The sequence below is a fragment of the Nomascus leucogenys genome, chromosome 18, assembly GCF_006542625.1.
Source record: "Nomascus leucogenys isolate Asia chromosome 18, Asia_NLE_v1, whole genome shotgun sequence".
Lineage (NCBI taxonomy): Eukaryota > Metazoa > Chordata > Mammalia > Primates > Hylobatidae > Nomascus > Nomascus leucogenys.
In genome coordinates, this window is record NC_044398.1 from 13,289,552 (window position 1) to 13,306,895 (window position 17,344).

Genomic DNA, 17,344 nt, shown 5'->3' on the forward strand with positions numbered 1-17,344 from the left:
GTCCTAAAGTCAAAATCTGAAATTAATGGGTTTTCTAACTTTTAAAGTATAGCCTTATTCAACTCATCTTTTTAAGGGATTCACTATTGGAAGCAATATACAAATCAAATAACATCAGGTCATTTAAAGGTGTTGGCAAAAGAACTGAGGTGAACATTTTAATGACAATAGATATATATTCACAGATGACTTACTGACCTTCCCATAATACTTAACCTCTAGAGTTTGAAACTACTTTTATTCTGTCCTGATTTAAATGTCATCAAATTCAGTTCTACTCAGTCATCTGACCAGTAATTTTGCTGCTAAAAATTTTATTTCTTGAAACTAGCGCCAAAGCATCGAGACAATTAAAATTACATTATTGATGGTATTACTCTCATAACAGGGTGGATCTAGACATAGAAACAACCGATTCTCTCTCATTGGAGATGTGAATCATACAGTCACGTGATTTCCCACAATTTGCTGGTCTCCCACTGGACTCTGACATTCTGTTCTCCCTCTCTCTCTCTCAAACTACCTTTGCTGCTCCTGCATTTGAGATCAGCTGCAGGAACACTAGAGTAGCTGGCAAGAATAACAAACCAGCACTGTCAAATGGCAACTATTTTAAAAGTGGACAAGCAGGGCCGGGCACGGTGGCTCACGCCTGTAATCCCAGCACTTTGGGAGGCTGAGGCGGGTGGATCACAAGGTCAGGAGATCGAGACCATCCTGGCTAACATGGTGAAACCCCATCTCTACTAAAAATACAAAAAAATTAGCTGGGCGTGGTGGTGGGCACCTGCAGTCCCAGCTACTCAGGAGGCTGAGGCAGGAGAATGGTGTGAACCCGGGAGGTGGCACTTGCAGTGGGCCGAGATCACGCCACTGCACTCCAGCCTGGGCAACAGAGGGAGACTCCGTCTCAAAAAAAAAAAAAAAAAAAAAAAAAAAGTGGACAGGCAGATCATGGAAACCAGTGAATAGAAAAGAGCTAAACTAAGTGAACTATAACTGACGAATAAAAAACAATTTGGCAACTTCGTAAAGCCAAAAGGTGGCTGAAGTGTAAAAAATAAAAAAGGACGCCTAATCAAGTAGGTCATACTTCACTCTCCTCCAAAGTCTATCCAGGTAAAGTGTTTCCTTCTTGTACTGCTTTTTAAGGCACTACTCTGTATTTTTAGAATAGTATTGTGGTAAATATTCTATCTGATATGTACTTAAACATAGTGAAAGCCAACAGGCCAAAGTAAGGGCCTTTAAATTAGTTAACTATGTTCCTTGGAAAATATATAGAAGTACTGCTTTATAGCAGAAGAAAATACCAGGATGAAAAACTGTCATACAAATAAGTAGGCACAATCTGTCGTTTTGGGAGAAAGAAATGGGCATTAACATGTCTTTCTTTACTTTGCAAAGAAACTTTCTAGCAATCTCTTCTCTGCACCCCCTCAATAATACAGTACACACTTAGAAAGTCCTATCAGACTCTAACCCCCTTAATGCACACCAGCTGACAGTCTAGTCTATAACAAACAGAACATGGGAAGCTTTTTTTTCTTTTTTTTTTTTTGAGACGGAGTTTTGCTCTTGTTGCCCAGGCTGGAGTGCAATGGCACGATCTCAGCTTACTGCAACCTCCGCCTCCCAGGTTCAAGCGATTCTCCTGTCTCAGCCTCCCGAGTAGCTGGGGTTACAGGAGCATGCCACCATGCTTGGCTAATTTTTGTATTTTTAGTAGAGACGGGGTTTCATCATACTGGTTAGGCTGGTCTCAAACTCCTGACCTCAGGTGATCCACCTGCCTCGACCTCCCAAACTGTTGGTATTACAGGCGTGAGCCACCACACCCGGCCCATAGAAAACTATTTTACAAGGAAAACCATTACTATTTTCAGACATCTCTGACAGCAAGTTCTTTAAAAATTTTTCTCACTTTAAAACTTCCATACATAGCGCTTCCACCGGGGAGGTCCCCCATCCGCAGTCATGAGTCATTTCAAGTTTATCGATATTGGTATCAAATTGACTGACCCCATGTTCATAGGAATTTATAGGGGGGTTCAAAAGCATCAAGATGACTTACAGAATGTAATAGGGAGAGCTGTCGAGATTGGTGTTAAAAAGTTTATGATTACAGGTGGAAATCTACAAGACAGTAAAGATGCACCGCATTTGGCACAAACAAATCATATGTTTTTCAGTACAGTTGGATGTCATCCTACAAGATGTGGTGAATTTGAAAATAACCCTGATCTTTACTTAAAGGAGTTGCTAAATCTTGCTGAAAACAATAAAGGGAAAGTTGTGGCAATAGGAGAATGTGGACTTGATTTTGACCGACTGCAGTTTTGTCCCAAAGATACTCAACTCAAATATTTTAAAAAATAGTTTGAACTGTCAGAACAAACAATATTACCAATGTTTCTTCATTGTCGAAACTCACATGCTGAATTTTTGGACATAATGAAAAGAAATAGAGATCGGTGTGTAGGGGGAGTGGTGCATTCATTTGATGGTACCAAGGAAGGAGCAGCTGCTTTGATTGACTTGGATCTTTATATAGGATTTAATGGTTGCTCACTGAAAACTGAAACTAATTTGAAAGTTTTGAAGTCAATTCCTAGTGAAAAATTAATGATTGAGACAGATGCACCTTGGTGTGGAGTCAAAAGTACACATGCTGGATCAAAATATATAAAAACTGCATTTCCTACCAAAAAGAAGTGGAAAAGTGGGCACTGCTGAAAAGACAGAAATGAACCCTGCCATATAATTCAAATATTGGAGATAATGTCAGCAGTGAGAGATGAGGATCCACTGGAATCAGCCAATACACTATATAACAATACTATTATTTTTTCCTGGAATATAATTGGTATATGTCTTCCACTTTCCATCATGTATGTAAAATTTCATAGTAAAACTTACTGATAGTTTCAATAAAGAAATTATCTGCAAACAAACAAACAAACAAAAACTTCTATACATAACCATCCATATACCTTTTCCATAATATAGGGAATTATAAACTTTTTTTCTGTGCTGGTTTTTTTTTTTCTGAGACACAGTCTCACTCTCCCAGCCCATAGCGTGCTGGGCACGATCTTGACTCACTGGAATCTTCGCCTCCCAAGTTCAAGTGATTCTGCTGCCTCAGCTTCCTGAGTAGCTGGGGATTACAGGCACATACCACCACGCACAACTAATTTTTGTATTTTTAGTAGAGACGGGGTTTCACCATGTTGACCAGGCTGGTCTCAAACTCCTGGACTCAAGCAATCTGCCCACCTTGGCTTCCCAAAGTGCAGGGATTACAGGCGTGAGCTATCACACCAGGCTATAAACTGTTTTTAAAGAAGCATTGCCAACACCTTGCAGACAAGTACACTTTATAAAACCAGTTGACTGTGTTGAAATTTTACAACTTATAACTCATTTATTTATATCTTATTTATTCAACAGGTTAAAATAATGGGCTATAAAACCAGTTGCCTATGTTGAAATTTTATAAGTTATAACTACTAGGATATATAATCTATTTCTTCAACATTTATTTATAAATATTTTTTGTTTTGTTTTGTTTTGAGATGGAGTCTCACTCTGTCACCCAGGCTGGAGTGCAGTGATGCAATCTCGGTTGACTGCAACCTCCGCCTCCCAGGTTCAAGAGATTCTCCTGCCTCGGCCTCCACGACCGGCTAATTTTTGTATTTTTAGTAGAGACGGGGTTTTGCCATGTTGGTCAGGCTGGTCTCAAACTCCTGACCTCTTGATCCGCCCTCGCTGGCCTCCCAGTGGGATTACAGGCATGAGCCTCCGCGTCCAGCCTTATAAATACTTTTTCAACAGGTTAAAATAATGGGCTCTATTTCCAAGATCATTAAACAATATACAAATATTTTTCCAACAATAAACCATTAATTATCTAGTGGAAATAGCATACCACTAAAAACTGTTAATTTCAGTTCCTTTACTGATATGACTTTATGCAGGTTCAAACTCTGGTCTCTCAATCTCCTCCTCTATAAAGCAGAGTTACTAATATTTCCCTCTTTTTCTATCTTAATAAATTTTTTAATAAGATTTTTTATTATGTACAGAAATTAGCTTTCTTAAAACATCTAATTCTGAATTATGACATTTGAGTACTGAATGATGTGAACTACCTGGTTAATTAAAACCCACAAAAAGTATCCCAATGCACTGCCTGATTTATGACAGGCATTGTTGTTGCTGAATTCCTCCCCCTTGTATACATATATTACTTTGTAAGTTACAGCGATTTCTGTTACATCATCATTCCCATTTTAAAGAGGATTGTTAAAGGTTAAATGAGCAAATCTTGTAACAAAGCCAAATAGTTTTTTTATATATATTTACTGGCTTGAATAATTTTGTAAAGGTGCTAAATGTTAGATACAAGTCAACAAGGCTGACTTACAGATAAGAGAAATTAAGGGTCTGGAATTAAAAACTAGCTATGAATATCCACTATCTTTCACAGAATTTAAAAGGTCTTCAGCTGTGCCTTGAGCTTGTGTGAGATTAAAAATCCACTTAATGGGCCGGGCGCGGTGGCTCACACCAACAATCCCAGCACTTTGGGAGGCCGAGGCAGGTGGATCACGAGGTCAGGAGATCGAGACCAGCCTGGCCAACATGGTGAAACCTCATCTCTACTAAAAATACAAAAACTAGCTTTGTGTGGTGGCGGGCGCCTGTAATCCCAGCTACCAGGGAGGCTGAGGCAGGAGAATCGCTTGAACCCAGAGGTTGCAGTGAGCCAAGACTGCACCAGTGCACTCCAGCCTAGCGACAGAGCAAGACTCTGTCTCAAAAAAAAAAAAAAAGAAAAAAATCCACTTAATGGCACAGTCTTCACATTTCACACTTTAAAGACAGTAACTATAAGTAGTTACCTATATATAATAGTTTTTATCTTGAATAACTAATACCCATTAATTTTTCAAAAACAAGTCACCTAGCTAAGTGAAGAGACAGGACCCTCTGTGAAGCTCTCCTCCTATGTAAACTGTATCCTATTTGAGCTACTAGTTATAACCTCCAGCAAATGACAAATGGAAAGAAATCAGTTCACTAAGATCTGCTTTATTAGAAACATATACAGAACACAGAAAAAGTTCAAAAAACATGTTAAATGAGGTTTGGGAGTACATAGTTCACTTGTGTGTTGTTCCTCCTTTTGCAAAGATGGACATGAACTCTAATTGAACATTAGCGAGACACCTTAATGTACTGATACACAAAAATAGCTAACATAAGGCCAGGCGCAGTGGCTCACACCTATAATCCCAGCACTTTGGGAGGCCGAGGCAGGTGGATCACCTGAGATTAGGGGTTCGACCAGGCCAACATGGTGAAACCCCGCCTCTACTAAAAATACAAAAATTAGCCAGGTGTAGTGACACGCGCCTGTGAATCCCAGCTACTGGGGAGGCTGAGGCTGGAGAATCGCCTGAACCTGGGAGGCAGAGGATGCAGTAAGCTGAGATGGCGCCATTGCACTCCAGCCTGGGCAGCAAGAGCGAGACTCCATCTCCAAAAAAAAGCTAACCTAAAGGTGCATTTACTATGGCAGACACTGTGCTGGTGCTTTCCAAACGTATCAATTGTTGTAACAATTTTGTGAGCTGAAATACATAGTATGTTCAGGGAGGCTCATGGTTACAAGCAGAAAGTGACAGAGCTGATATCTGAACCTAGTTCTGTGACTTCCAGGGCTCAGGTTCTTCTCCCCCACCCTCCCTTCCCTCCACATATACTCTGTCTCATTAGCACAATCAAAAGAAATGAAAGTTTACTATTATTGCCTTTTAAAATTTGACACATTTCTTTATATGTAAGGGGTAAAAGGCAACATTATCTTATAAAGTGAGGCTGACTCAAAAGCAAGAACTGAAAGACAATGGGTGGAAGATACCTTTCTATAAACTTCTAACACTGGTTATGTGACATTCCATATATAGAAATAGGCAAATACTCATCAAAGAGAGGAGACTTAGGGTGGCAAACTCATGCAATCTTATAATCAGAAAGTGTAAAAGAGAAGAAACCTCACTTTGGTAATGTACCTTAGTCATGATTTACAAATACCCAAATGCTGTTTTTTTCTATGTTAACACTGTGCTGAATGACTATTTGGATGATCAGAATAACGGTATTTTTTCAAGTGTACAGGAGGGGATAATGGGGCCAGGTGCGGTGGCTCACACCTATAATCCCAGCACTTCAGGCAGCCAAGGTGGGAGGATCCCTTGAGTCCAGGAGTTCGAGCCCAGCCTGAGCAACATGGCGAGATGCCATTGCTACAAAAAATTTAAATATTAGCCAGGCATGGTGGGGTGCGCACCTGCAGTCCCAACTACTTGGGAGGCTGAGATGGGAGGATCACTTGAGCCCAGGAATTCAAGGCAGCAGTGAGCTATAATCGTGCCACTGCACTTCAGCCTGGGCGACAAAGCACAACCCTGTTTCAAAAAAAAAAGAGAAGGACATGATGGAGTAAAAGGTTGAAATCAGGCCGGGTGTGGTGGCTCATGCCTGTAATCCTAGTACTTTGGGAAGCCGAGGCGGGCGGATCACGTGAGGTCATGACTTCGAGACCAGCCTGACCAATATGGTAAAACCAAACCTCATCTCTACTAAAAAATACAAAAAAAAGTATTTGGGTGTAGTGGTGCGCATCTATAATCCCAGCTACTCGGGAGGCTGAGGCAGGAGAATCCCTTGAACCTGGGAGGCAGAAGTTGCAGTGAGCCTAGATTGTGCCACTGTACTCCAGTCTGGGTGGCAGAGTGAGACTCTCAAAGAAAAGGTTAAAATCAGGCTGGAATGTGTATTTTCACAGTAAGACTACTGTACTGACATAATTTTAAGTGATTATGTACTTTCTACTTAATTTGAAAGAAAAAAATAACCATCTAGGTAATATAAAACATAAGCTCAGAACACTAAAATATTCAGATATGCCTGGTTAGGTTTAATGACACCAGTATCATGAAAATGTTAAAAATATACATAACTCATTTCCTAAGATAATAAGGTAGAGTGCTCCTTGCCAGTTCAAGAAATACATTCTTTATGTCACACATAGTCTTATTTGACTGCTGACAAAAAGCCAACAAAGGGTGGTTAGTTTCTAAGTGACAGAGAAGATTGGCTTAATAATATAATAGATTTGCTCTAAAGTCTCAACTGATGTCTAGAGTAGCACTTTCATTTTAGTATAAAAGACATATCACAAAACTGGAGCAGTTTCTCCTCCTTTGGACAATTTCTGATAGATAATGACTGAATGCTCACTTTCAAATTGATACTGATATGTGTGGCTTATTAATGGAATGATTTTCCCCTCTGCTATAAAACCCTTGACCTTTGTGGTAACATCCAGTGTGCTTTCTTAAATTCCATTCCATTACATAAATTTATCCATAAAAACCATCTTTCATAGTATAAGAGTTACCATAAAAGCAAATATTTTGTATCCTGAACATCAGATTAGGTGATTGAACATGTTTTGCCATACCAGTTTCGCCAGTCATAAATTCATGGTTTAGCAAAACTACAAATAGTTGCTTGTTCTTAGATCCCTGAGATTGCTGGCAACAGTTTTAAAACATGAATGTTAAGTCCGCACGAGTGACATTAATTTTTACTACACCGCATCTTTTTAACTTACAAAAGAATCCATTTTGTTAATAAGGATTTGCTGGGACAGGAAATATATAAAGTTTGAAAGTTGCTACAGGGGTGCTCAAAAAGCACAGCTGTCTATACCACATGCAGTTAACTAAATGAAGGTACCACTGAAGGCTTCCATGTATTTTCATGAATTATAATAAGGGCTAGCAAACATTTTTTGTAAATGGCCAGAAAGTAAATATATTAGGCTTTATGGGCCATACCAGTTGTCACAACTACTCAACCCTGCTGTTACAGCAGAAAAGTAGCCAAAAAATACCATAAAAATACATAAATGAATGAGCATGGCTATGTTCCAATAAATGTTTCTATATTAGCATTCTATGAAATGTGAATTTCATAGAATGTTTAGGTGTTATGACATATTCTTCTTTTGAGTTTTCAACTGTTTAAAAATCTAAAAGTAACTGGAAACAGTGGCTTCTACCTCTAATCCTAGCTACTCAGGAGGCTGAGGTGGGAGGATCCCTTGAGCCCAGAAGTTCAAAGCTACAGTGAGGTGTGATCACTGTAGTCACTGTACTCCACCCTGGGTGACAGAGGGAGATCCTGTCTCTAAAAAAATAAAAAAGGAAAAGATAAAAACAAGAGGCAGGCTGGATTTAGCTTGTAGGTACAGTTTGCCTTTTCCTGATTAAAAACAACAAAAGAGAACAACCAGTATGAAGCAAGATTAAAAACTTCTACATCAATGTATCAAATACAATTTTAAATATACTAATGCAATTTGATCTAATTGACTGCAAACTCTTATTTCCACAAATGCTTGAAATATATACAATCATGAGCACAGGACCCAATTAAATCAATACCAAATCCTTTTCACCAGTAAAGACAAAAATATCTTATGGTAAATATATTATTTAAACTTGCACAAGTAAATGAATTTCCCTGATGTATTTTGGACAATGCTTAGCCTTCCAAATGTAACAGTATAATTGATTTTAATGAACATAATTTAGGAAAAATTATCTACTTTGCAAGATAAGCTTTCCTCCATTAGGTCAATGACTATTACATTCAGAGATTGGAATCATCATCTTCTCTGGGCTTCCAAGTAAACTAAAAATGAGAATATGCATTGAAAAGTAAGAGATATTATAAAGATAGTCTTTACCTGATTTATTAAGGACACGAGGGATTAATCTCTTAAGCTCTCTATGTAGAGGGGTGTGTGTGTGTGTGTGTGTGTGTGTGTGTGTGTGTGTGTGTCTGAGTACATACAAATATAAATAAATACTTTTTTTAAAAAAAGGAAACATATTAAAAGATTTCACATAATTAAAAGCAAGGGGTAATTAAGTCTCTGTACACAAAACTTCATCATTTCATTAGTTGTGGTTAATTCAGATGTCTAGAATCCACACTATCACTTAAACTAAAGCAATAAAATGTCTGTCTTTCCAAAACGTAATTATACGTAAAGATTCGGATGGGGCCACTCTGGGCACAGAGCCTACAGGGTAGCCCTGCTCCATGAAGAGCAGTTTAAAAAAAAAAAAAAAAAAAAAAAAAAAGATTGAGATGGTAGGAAGAAATAGGACAACCATTTATACTATCCATATAATTATTTTCTCATTCATATAATCAAGAAGATAATACAAAAAATGCTTGGTCTTTCTAAATTATTTACATTCTGAAACTAGATGAGATAAATTTAGTTTCTGAATAGAACTGATGAAAGGAATAAATACAATAAAACTCTATTTTCATTTATTATAACTGGAAATAGTCTAGAAATGGAAGTGACATTCAGCAAATCAGAATGATGTTTAGATTTTTTTTTTATTGGCTAAAAAAGGATTGTTATACCAGGGGAAAACAGCAAACACCAACATTTTAATCTGTTATAATTATTACATTTTTGCTTTCCAATAATATTCTTTAGAGTTTTATTTTTATTTAGAAACAAAACAAAGTGATGAATGACTTTGATCCCACACTGATCTAAAAAGAAAGCAAGTTCAGTAAAAGGCTATTCTAAAAAATCCGAAATAGGTTTAGGTTTCTTTCGTAAAAATTAACATACTGGTAAGCATATTCATCAGATATGGAGGCCTAAGTGGAATTGGTAACTTGAAGTGAACCTTAAAGACAATGTCCAGCATGTCCATGGGCAAATCATTAAATTTGGCATTAAGTCTGTCTACACATAAAATGAAAATAAGCCGGGTGCAGTGGCTCATGCCTATAATCCCAGCACTTAGGGAGGCTGAGGCGGGCGGATCACCTGAGGTCAGGAGTTCGAGACCAGCCTGGCCAACATGGTGAACCCTGTCTCTATTACAAACACAAGAATTAGTCGAGCATGGTGGCGCTTGCCTGTAATCCCAGCTACTCGGGAGGCTGAGGCAGGAGAATCAGTTGAACCTGGGAGGCGGAGGCTGCAGTGAGCTGAGATCAAGCCACTGCACTCCAGCCTGGGCAACAGAGCAAAGACTCTGTTTCAAAAAAATACCACCACTTCTTTACCCTGCACTTTTTACAAGTTTTGAATACCATTCATTTTCAGAGCATCAACCTTTAATTGTAAGAATTTAATAAACATACTAACTTGTATAATATGCAGAAGGCTCCACAAACATTACAGGATCTAAGAGCTAAATGTTTTGTCCATTTCATAAAATGGTAACTGTAAATACAATCGGAGCTTTAAGTTGCATTCACAATGGTAGTTATTTAAACCCTGGCTCTATTAAAATTACAAAAACTTAGCTGGGTGTGGCGGCACACACTTGTAATCCCAGCTACTTGACAGGCTGAGGCATGAGAGTCACTTGAATCCAGCAAGCAGAAATTGCAGTGAGATAAGATGTTACCATACTCCAGCCTAGGTGACAGAGTGAGACTGTCCCAAAAAAAATAAAAAATAAAATTTGACCACCACATATTGCCACAAAATTGTCTCCAAATGATAGTGGGAGAAAGGAGGCTTTCTATCACATAAGGTTAATGCAATGTTATTTCTAAGTATTTCTAACATAATTCTGAGTCTGTATTGTCAGTTTTGGTGACGTGATTCTGTACAACACATAATATAATAAAATCTAAAAATTACCAGATTTATCATCATTGTTAAATTTTTAAGTTGTAGGCAGAATTTTAAATTATTATAACTTTTAAGGAACCTCTTGATTCTCTGTATACATTCCAAACATGAATATTTTAGAGCCAAGCACTTGGGACACTATTTACACACCAACCCTCCCCCCTCAAAAAAAAAAACCTTAAACTATGCAAGCAAGACCTTAATGCACACAAATCAGAATTAAGCTAGTAGTACAGGATTCACTCAACTGTGATCCTAAATTTCTGTGATTACTTTGATTTTCTAAATAAGATGGGTAAACTGTCAGTTTAGAGAATAAAACTGACTTCGATGGCAATTAAGCCCAGCTTTTTACAAAGCAAGCTTTAGAGGCAATGACTTACTGCATTAGCCTGGTGGCCTTCAGAATTTCCTGCCAAACACAATCGAAAACACTGATTAGTTATAGAAATCAATGAGCAAGCCTGAGATCTGCATGGAATCAAAAGGTGGCAGGGCCTATACAGGAACTGCAAGTATATAAAACAAGGAAATAGGCCGGGCGCGGTGGCTCATGCCTGTAATTCCAGCACTTTGGGAGGCCACGGCGGGCAAATCACTTGAAGTCAGGAGTTCGAGACCAGCCTGGGCAACATGGTGAAACTCTGTCTCCACTAAAAACACATAAATTAGCCGAACATGGTGGCACACACCTGTAATCCTAGCTACTCAGGAGGCTGAGACAGAAGAGTCGCTTGAACCCAGAAGGCGGAGGTTGCAGTGCACCAATATTGTGCCACTGTATTCCAGCCTAGGCGACAGAGTGAGACTCCATCTAAAAAAATATAAAATAAAATAAAACAAGAAAATAGACTATCTCCTTTACTCTTTTTTCTTCTAGACACAGTCTCGCTCTTGTCACTCAGGCTGAAGTGCAATGGTGTGATCTCAGCTCACTGCAGGCTCCGTCTCCTGGGTTCAAGCAATTCTCCTGCCTCAGCCTCCCGAGTAGCTGGGATTACAGGCACTGACACAATGCCCAGCTAATTTTTTGTATTTTTAGTAGAGATGAGGTTTCACCATGGTGGCCAGGCTGGTCTTGAACCCCTGACCTCATGTGATCCACCTGCCTTGGACTCCCAAAGTGCTGGAATTACAGGCGTGAGCCACAGCGCCTGGTCTCCTTTACCCTTAAGGGCTTATTTTCATACTGCTTCTTCTAAAGTTTTTTTTTGTCATAGTCTTAACAATCATCTTCTCAATATATTACTATAATGTGAAGTCATCTCCTTTCTGGAACACGTTCATCTTTTCAAAGTTGTCCTGATTAAAAAACCACTGATCCTTTAAAATTGTTAGAAAGTTTCAGAAAAGAAATTTTATTAAGCACATGAATGTTAAAAATTTTTAAAAACTGCATCTGGTACTTCACAATGACAACATAATTTACCTTTATCTATGAAAAGAAATGAAAAATGTAAAACTGATATTGGTTAATAATTCATTTCAGAGAATGAGTATAGCTAAAACCTGCAGCTTGATCCAAGAACATTAACTGTTATGAAGGAAAAAAATTCCATAGTCCTAAGAAATCTACCTAGAAGTTTGCTGTTGCTATAAGCAACCCACTGTTATATATCCAGATATTCAGGGATCTCTCCTTGGAACATCCATTTGGCATTGCTTGCAACTACTTATATCATTAATTACTAAGGAGGAAATGATAAAGTTTAAGAGAAGTATATGTCATGAGAAATTATGAAATGGTAAAAGGGTTCTGAATTTTAAAGTCTCAAGACTTTAACATTTTATGTACAAAGTTCTATGATGTTTCTACGGACTCATGATTTTTCAAATTGAAATATGATTACATGAAATAACATTCCTGTGTCATTTTCATTATTTGGTATATATAAATTCACCAATAAATTAATTTCAAAGTTCATTTTCTGTTTACTTTTAAATTTTTCCTCTGTTCAAATTTTTAGCAAACCACAATTCTTGGGAACTCAAATGTTACTGCAAACTTCATTTAAAGTGAAAAGAAAACTACAGTGCTGTCTACTTCCACTGAATATTTTAAGTTATTCTCTCTCAGTTAATTTTGACATTCTGATCTAGAAAAGTGACTCTGACCTGAAGGCTTTCACAAAAATTATCAATACAAAAACAAGCAAATACACTACAATTTAATGGAATCTCAAAGGCTGAAAAGGTTGCCACAATTTTAGTTAATCCTTTATAGTTAAAAATGTGTCCAATTAACCTGCATAGACTAAAATACGCTCAACTGAGCACCACTGTTTTCAAAGTCTTCACAACCTGATTTATTTATTAAGCATATTTCCCTAAGGATAAAAGAGTATAGTCATTTTAACTCTTAGAAAAGCACTGTCTGTAACATTAGCACTGATAAAATTAGACTTAAAAATTTTAAACTTCATGTCTAACAACACCCAAAAAAATAAATCTCAAATTATAATCACATTAAAACATACCAGGCAAACAAAACAGAATTAATGACAAATACAAGGGTACTTTAATATAATTGTTTTCATTATATTTGTCAGAATTTATGTCCTGGAATTAAAATAACCCCCAAAGGAAACCTACCTAAGCAATGGGATACAGCCTTAAAAATATTTTGTCTTGGCTCAAATGATCACAAACAGAACCATAAAAACATTCCTTTTACTTTTCCAACTAGAAAGATTTTATATATATATGTATCTCCATATATACATATTATATATATATCTCCACACACACACACACCAGGATATATAACAGATATTAACAGTAATTTCTTTAGCTGAGCTATGAATAATCTACTTTGCTATGCTTTTATGTATTTTTCTGGAAGTTTTTTATTTTGCAGTGACCATGTTTTGCTTTTATAATGAGAAAAAGAAACTACATTTAAGATGAAAAAGACTGATTCCAACAATTTTTTCACAGTAATACTAATTTCCTTTGTTACAAAGTTTCAACAAAAAATGCAATACAATCTGATAGTTAAATATGATAAGCATACTCAATAGAAACTGAGCTAATTTAGAAATTTTGCTGGTAATGAGAGAGAGTAAATGAAAATACTCTTTGCATTCTTTTAAATACTCACATTAAAATGTGGACTTAATCACTTGAGATCCAGAGTTACGAGAAGTCTAGCATGGGTAACATGACAGACTCTTGTTTAGAGTCTCTTGAAAACAAACGAAATGTAATCCCAGCACTTTAGGAGGCTGAGGCAGGTGAATCGCTGAGCCCACAGTTTGAGACCAGCCTGGGCAACATGGCGAGACCCCGTTTCTACAAAAAATACAAAAATTAGGCAGGTGTTATGGTGCATGCCTGTAGTCCCAGCTACTTGAGAGGCTGAGGTGGGAGGATCGCTTGAGCATGGGAGGTAAAGGCTGCAGTAAGCCACGATCACACCACTGCACTCCAGCCTCATCAACAGAGAGAAACCCCCTCTTAAAAAAAACAAAAAACAAAAAACCTCCCTATCCTAGAAAAAAAACCTTTTAACATGTTAATACTTAAATTTTTAGATTTGCTAAAAATATTGTTAAAGGCCTATAAAAAGAACGAGTTATTTAACGCAATTTTAAGCTGGGCGTGGTGGCTCGCGCTTGTAATCCTAGCACTTTGGGAGGCCAAGGCAGGAAGATCACTTGAGGTCAGGAGTTCAAGACTAACCTAGGAAACATAGTGAGACCTTGTCTCTATTTAAAATAATAATAATAAAATAAAAAATAACAATGCTATTCTATTAGTATGACATTGATTGTACCAGGTATTACTCAAGTGAAATTCTTATAAAACCTTTGCTAGTCATAAAAATAAAAATGTAATTCTGTAACACATTTTTTATGAACTAAGTCATAAAATTCAAATTTAACTTAGCTAGAGGGCATACATTTTCTTTATTTAACAGATGTGGTATACAGAAACATATCACATAGTACGTATCTGATGATGAATGTTCTAGGAAAAAAACAGTAATACAACATACACATTTAAGAAACAGACTTTTAACTTAGAAAGCACAAGGTAAAATAAATTTTGTATTTATTTTAAAAACTTGGTGCAGCGTTTCAGATACTGTGCTAGAAGACTAAATGCCTTATTCTATAAGTATTTTGCCAATATAAGTAGCAATTTAAGAAAATCAGCCGGGCATGGTGGCTCATGCCTGTAATCCCAGCACTTTGGAAGGCTGAGGCGGGTGGATCACCTGAGGTCAGGAGTTCGAGACCAGCCTGGCCAACACAGTGAAACCCCATCGCTCCTAAAAATACAAAAAATTAGCTGGGTGTGGTGGCAGGCGCCTGTAATCCCAGCTATCAGGGAGGATGAGGCAGGAGAATTGCTTGAACCCACGAGGCAGAGGTTGCAGTGAGCCGAGGTTGCGCCATTGCACTCCAGCCTGGGCAACAAGAACAAAACAAAGGACGGACGGAAGGACGGACGGACGGACGGAGGGAAGGAGGGAGGGACGGAGGGAGGGAGGGAGGGAAGGAAGGAAGGAAGGAAGGAAGGAAGGAAGGAAGGAAGGAAGGAAGGAAGGAAAGAAAATCAGCATGAACACAAAACCAAAATTCAGTCAATTCCCTATTATTCAGAAAGATTATTTATCTATTTAAGAGTTAAGCATATTTACTTGCCACTATAAATTAAAAGATTTTTTAAACTGTCACAAGAGAAGCACTTTCACAAAGACTAATCTCATTTAATCCTAACAATACCTCTGCTATTTTGATATTATTAGGTAATTTCTCCAAAATCACACAGCTAGAAGGCAAATCAGCAAAGGTCTGTCTAATGTCAAAGCACTTCCCACATACCCTTTTCCCCATCCATGTGCTTGCATAATCAAAATTTTCCCTGCTCTCTGCTAGGTTTTCAATAACTTACCTACATTATTAGGAATATGGTCACATAAAAAGGAAGATGACCCAATTTATCCAATCATTTTATTGTTATTTTTAGAAACAGAAAATGATGTAGCTAAATTAAAACCAGGTTAGAAGAATATGGTATTCCAAGACTGGAAATGGATATCATAAACAGATTATATAATTTATGAAAATCCTCCAGAGTAATTTTGGAATTGGATATACTATCTTAATATACATACATGTCCTATTACATCAAATCACAACAAACAACTACGTATCTTGCTTTATCTATTTGGTTACAGCAATATTACATTAACAGCTATTAACTAGCTTTATTAATTAAAAATAACTACTAATAGGGTTTCTTGGTTGATCACCCAACTGAAACCTATCTTTCATAACAATATTCCCTTGAATAAACTTGATCCAGACCTGTAATATTCCTGCATTTTAACTACAATTTGCTAAGTGTCATTGGTATAAGGTCCTCTCCTCTCAGAATAACCAGAGTAAAAAAATCAGATACATTAAGAAAACATTTTAAAACCACTTGAAGAAAAATGTGTTTCCTTCTAAAGCCACATGTTAATATTCTTTGTGATACTTTTAATAATAGTTTTGAACTTTTTATGGCAGTTCAAAAGTCTGGAAGGCAGTTTTTCTTTCAAGCTATTTATTGGCATGACTTTTACACAGTTGAGTCATCATGAGTTTAACCTACTGAGTCACCTGCTTACAGCATCTGCCAACCACAATTTACTAACTGCAGCTTCCTCAAACTTAAACTGAAACAAACTCAGGAAGGCCTGGGAACTGTTTAATATTTTCCAAAGTAGTAACTGAAAATATTCCTCCAGCACAACCCAAGCTTTAAGAAGTAAAAAATTCCTGGGAAGCTTGGGAGGGAGTTCAACAACAAAAAAGAAGTAAAATTATATACTTGTATAAAGTTTTCTACTGAAAATTCCTATGCACAAACTAATACTGAGGCTGGGCGTGGTGGCTCATGCCTGTAATACCAGCACTTTGAGAAGCTGAAGCAGGAAGATCATTTGAGGCCAAGCGTTCAAGACCAGCCTGGGCAACACAGAGAGACCCTGTCTCTAAATATATATTTAAAAACAACTAATAATTGAAATAGTATACATATACAATCGTGTCAATGATTGATTCATATAGAATAAACACGGTTTTGTTTTGTTTTTGTAAGACGTCTCGCTCTTGTCCCCCAGGCTGGAGTGCAATGGCGCAATCTCGGCCCACTGCAACCTCCGCTTCCCAGGTTCAAGTGATTCTCCTGTCTCAGCCTCCCGAGTAGCTGGAATTACAGGCGCCTGCCACTATGCCCAGCTAATTTCTGTATTTTTAGTAGAGACGGGGTTTCACCATATTGGTCAGGCTGGTCTCAAACTCCTAACCTCCAGTGATCCGCCCGCCTTGGCCTCCCAAAGAGCTGGGATTACAGGCGTGAGCCATTGTGCCAGGACAAACACTCATTTAAAAAAAATTTTTTTTAAATATAAAGTGCAATGAATATAACTTCCAAATTAATACCACATCAAAGTTTTTCTGGGCTGATTTTCACTTTTAGCATATAGTGCTAAGGAAATGATAAATCTATAAATGAACTATAGTACCATACTTCTATTTTCTCAGAAAGAACTAATACAATCCAGTATAAATTGGAATGATCAGCAAG

General features: G+C 37.4%; 1 protein-coding gene and 1 pseudogene across 4 annotated transcripts in view; one reads left to right on the top strand and one right to left on the bottom strand.

Annotated features, from left to right (window-relative positions):
- The window catches only part of JMJD1C (jumonji domain containing 1C), a 362,166-nt gene that overhangs the window by 53,471 nt on the left and 291,351 nt on the right, over positions 1-17,344 (bottom strand). The window lies entirely within an intron of this gene.
- Positions 1,929-3,021, top strand: LOC100580886 (annotated as a pseudogene). Its single transcript, XR_121177.4, has one exon. The product of XR_121177.4 is annotated as a putative deoxyribonuclease TATDN1 pseudogene (transcript).